The sequence below is a fragment of the Octopus sinensis genome, linkage group LG9 (assembly GCF_006345805.1).
Source record: "Octopus sinensis linkage group LG9, ASM634580v1, whole genome shotgun sequence".
Classification (NCBI taxonomy): Eukaryota; Metazoa; Mollusca; class Cephalopoda; order Octopoda; family Octopodidae; genus Octopus; species Octopus sinensis.
The window spans coordinates 75,535,223-75,540,222 of record NC_043005.1 but is presented as its reverse complement, the minus strand read 5'-3'; positions in this window follow the sequence as shown (position 1 = coordinate 75,540,222).

Here is a 5,000-nt window from a genome sequence, read left to right as displayed (position 1 = left end):
TGGTTATTAGAAAATTAACTTCCCCACCATTTCCCACTTTTCTTTCGCACTCCTGTGAACTTACCCACCCACTTATCCAATCCAATCCTCTGTACCACTTCACTCGTATACCCCACCCTGTAAATTGAGGGTGTGGCGCAATGCATTTTTGTTACCATCTTTTCTCTCTATCTCTCTCCCTCTCTCCCCCTTTCTCTTTCTCTCTCTCTCTCACTCTCCCTCTCTCTCTCCGTCTCTCTCTCACTCGCTACCCCCTCTCTCTCTCTCACTCTCTCCCTCTTTCCCTTTCTCATTCTCTCTCTCCCCCTTTCTCATTCTCTCCTCTCCCTCTCTCTCTCTCTCCCTCTCTCTCTCTCCTTTTTCAACTGGGGTAGCCATGTATACTCTCTACAGAAAAACACCTCTATCATACCTCATCACCTGAAACAAAGCCACCTCCTTCAATACTACTCCCCACCTCAGCTGAGGAGTCTTGTCTCACAAGTGGCCTACATGGTGACCTCACTGCTACTGGTGCTATGTACACGCTGTAAAAGGCACCCAGTACACTTTGTAAACTTGTTGGCATTAAGAAGGGCACCCAGCATCAGAAACCAAGCCAAAGCAGACACTAGAGCTTGGTGCAGTCCTGTAGCTCAATAGTTTCCATCAAACCATCTGACCCATTCCAGTATGGAAGATGGATGTGAAAGGCGGCGAGCTGGCAGAAACGTTAGCGTGCCGAGCGAAATGCTTAGCAGTATTTCGTTACGTTCTGAGTTCAAATTCCACCGAGGTCGACTTTGCCTTCATCCTTTCGGGGTCAATAAATTAAGCACTAGTTACGCACTGGGGTCGATCTAATCAACTTAATCCCTTTGTCTGTCCTTTGTTTGTCCCCTCTATGTTTAGCCCCTTGTGGGCAATAAAGAAATAGGAAGATGGATGTGAAATGATGATGATGATGATATTCAAATGTATTGTTACTTTTGTATGGAGTGGTTGGGAATTAACCACACATTTCCAATGGAGTGCAGTGCTAAAGGCTTTATAGCATTTAATCTCATCACTGTTTTTTCAAATTCTACCAAGATCAGCTTTACCTAAAAGAATGATTAAAGAATGAGAGTTAAAACTATTGAAAAGGTTGCAAGATGCAACGAAAATTTTAGGAAAATAAAAATAAGAATAAAAAGTTGGAAATTTTACCGGTGAGTGTTTTACATTATAAGGCAAAAAGAAAATGACTCCCTCCAGACACAACAAAATATGCTTCAACACACGAACTCATATAAAGAATCTTGCAAACTAAATCCAAAAACGAAAAATGATTAAAAAATTAAGAAATACCAAAAACGTTATTGTAGGGAATAAGGAACCAGAAAATGTATGTAGATCTGACCGACTGAAATGTAGTTTTATCGAACATGAAAGATGAAGTTCATAGCCCAGATAACTTAAATTGCTATAAACCTTGCTTTTTATCATCCCGAAGTATATAAAATAAACATTGTAGTACATTCCGGTCAGTTCAATACACTAAGTAAAAATTACTATTGTGCTTAATCAAAAGAAATCAATATTTTGAAATCACATTTATATTATTCTACAAAATAACTTTGCCTTTTATGTTGCATTTTTTTTTTAATAAAAAATCAACGTTGAAAGAATAATGCCGGTAGCTATTAAGGACTGTTTTGTATTTTTAGATGAAATTTGCATTCTGTATCCTGTTATTGTATATTCTTTTTTCAGAGAATAAATATTAGTATACTGGCCATTATTCAACTGATCTCATCCATAAATCAAGATAAACTTATCTTTTGTCAGCTTCTCTGACAGCAGGTTCTAAATCCCATTTTAATCAAGACATATTAGAACTGAATCACTGACCGAAATACAACAATTTCTTATGTTTGGCACAATGCAACAAATAATCAAGAGCAGGGTAGTATAGGTGATAAGAGTTAGTCCTTACCGCTAGCAAAACTGGTATTTATTTTTACCTGTTCTGGAAGAATGCAAGACAAACATCAAACAAACATCAACCTCAATGGAATCTGAACTGGGAAAATAAACTACCATAAATCTTTTATCTGACATTCCATTATTTTTTATTAACTCAAAATATGTATGAACTGATATGGTTGCTCAACCAGCTAGAAATAGTAGCCAAATCTCCCTCAAATCATACTCAACCAGCTATTTTTTTAAAGAAAAGGATATATACCAACCACATGGTTCTGGGTTCAGTCCCACTGTGTGGCACCTTGGGCAAGTGTCTTCTACTATAGCCTCGAGCTGACCAAAGCCTTGTGAGTGGATTTGGTAGACAGAAACTGAAAAGAAGCCCGTCGTATATATGTATATGTATATATATATATGTTTGTGAATCTGTGTTTGTCCCCCACTTGATAACTGATGCTGGTATGTTTACGTCCCCAAAACTTAGCGGTTTGGCAAAAGAGACCGATAGGCTTACAAAGAATAAGTCCTGGGGTCGATTTGCTTGACTAAAGTCGGTGCTCCAGCATGGCCAGAGTCAAATGACTGAAACAAGTAAAAGAGTAAAAGAGTATAGGGTAATTTAGTCTAAGATAAACATTCTGATAAGATTGAATGGTCATGGCCAGATTGTTTGGGTTTTTAAAATTCAGTTAATTTATTTTGACCACAAAATTATAGCAGGTGTAAGCATGGTTGTGTGGTAAAAAGTTTGCTTCCTAAGTACATGGTTGTGGAGGCATATGGCTTAGTGGTTAGGGTATTGGACTCATGGATGCAAGATTGTGGTTTCGATTCCTGAACCAGGCAACGCATTGTTTTCTTGAGCAAAAAATTTCATTTCATGTTGCTCCAGTCCACTCAGCTGGCAAGAATGAGTAACAGTGTGCTGGACTAGCGTCTCATCCAGGTGGGGAATTTTTATGCCGTGGAAACCAGGAAACTGGCCATTATGAGTCAGCGTGACTCATGAAGGTAACTTAACTAGGTACACAATTCTGGATTCAGTCCCAGTGTAACACTTTGGGCAAATGACTTCTACAATAGCCTCAGGCTGACCAAAGCCTTGTAAGTGGATTTGGTAGGCAGAAACTAAAAGAAAATGGCGGCAAGCTAGCAGAAACGTTAGCACGCCAGGTGAAATGCTTAGCGGTTTTCGTCTGTCGTTACGTTCTGAGTTCAAATTCCGCCGAAGTCGACTTTGCCTTTCATCCTTTCGGGGTCGATAAATTAAATACCAGTTACACACTGGGGTCGATGTAATCAACTTAATCCGTTTGTCTGTCCTTGTTTGTTCCCTCTATGTTTAGCCCCTTGTGGGCAATAAAGAAATAAGAAACTAAAAGAAACCGATCCTCTGTGTATGTGTGTGTGTGTTTGTGTTTGTCCCTAACCACTGTTTGGACAACTGGTTTTGGTATGTTTACATCCCCATGACTTAGCAGTTCAGCAAAAGAGACCGATAGCCTAAGGACCAGTTTTTACCAAAAAATAAGTACTGGAATCAATAAGCTTGACTAAAACTTCTTCAAGGCAGTGTCCCAGCATGGCTGCAGTCTGATGACTAAACCAAATAAAGATAAAATATATGTATACACACGCATTTACACATCCTAGAGTCTATACCATTTGATGGTTTCTGTTAATAATGGTATTTTTCAATACTATACACTGTTCAATAACTGTTGTTTCAAAGAAACGTTCTTTGCCCTCCTTGTATATGTTCCCTTTACCCTACTTTTTAAGCTTTCTGTTACATAAGCAAGTGTACAGCATTCAAATCTATATATCAATATGCATTCTACTGCTGCTCTAAAAAACTGTTGAGCTTTCTTGATTGTATTTGAAGTAAGAATTATATCATCTGCATAATCTATGAATTATATCATCAACTTCAAAATAAATATCAAATGGAAATTGTAGTTGTGATACCTGTGCCGGTGGCACATAAAAAGCACCATCCGAACGTGGCCGATGCCCGCGTCGCCTTGACTGACTTCTGTGCCAGTGGCACGTAAAAAGCACCAACCAATCGTGGCCACTGCCAGCCTCGTCTGGCACCTGTGTCAGTGGCACTTAAAAAGCACCCACTACACTCATGGAGTGGTTGGCGTTAGGAAGGGCATCCAGCTGTAGAAACACTGCCAGATCAGACTGGAGCCTGATGCAGCCTCCTGGCTTCCCAGACCCCGGTCGAATCGTCCAACCCATGCTAGCATGGAAAATGGACATTAAATGATGATGATGATGATGATGAATCTGTTACAGTAACAATAGTTGCAAAATCACATCTGGTTTTTGGAGGAATTATTTAAAAACCTGTTTTTTCTGCATTTGATATTGCAATTCAGTGAATAGTCCAAAGCCATTATATATAGCAAGGCCATAAGAGTGTCACCATGTAGTACTCCTGTCAGGATCTCAATAAATCTGTACCAGCATTAGACAATAAAACTTGAATGAGAGTATCTTCGAAGAGAATGTTAATAGCATCTACAATAGTGCATGGGATACCATATGCTCTGAAGGTATTCAACAGTTTGACACGATGAGCCAAAAGCCCTGCTTGGTCAGCATCCATTACATTCATCCTACCTCTATTTCTTATTTCTTTATTGCCCACAATGGGCTAAACATAGAGGGGACAAACAAAGACAGACAAAAGATAGTAAAAGGGAGAAAGGTCATGATACAGTTGCATAGGTTGTAAGAGCACAGGGCAGGTGTAGTGAATGGTGAGGGGGAGAGATATATGGTAGTGGAGGACACTTGGTGGCTCAGTAGCACAATCAATGTAAAATGTGGGTGGAGAAGATAGTGCTGAGCATGGAGGAAAGATAACAGGCGAAATGGTTCTGGGGTAGTGAGAAAGATAAGTGGTATCAGGGAAGATCTGCCTTTTAAGCCCAACTTTTCTCTCAAGGTGCTTACATTCTGTTGTACATGCACACTGATGTTCACATCCAGAGAAGCATACTGGATTCATTTCTTTCAAAGCCTATGCATGTCCTCAGCTG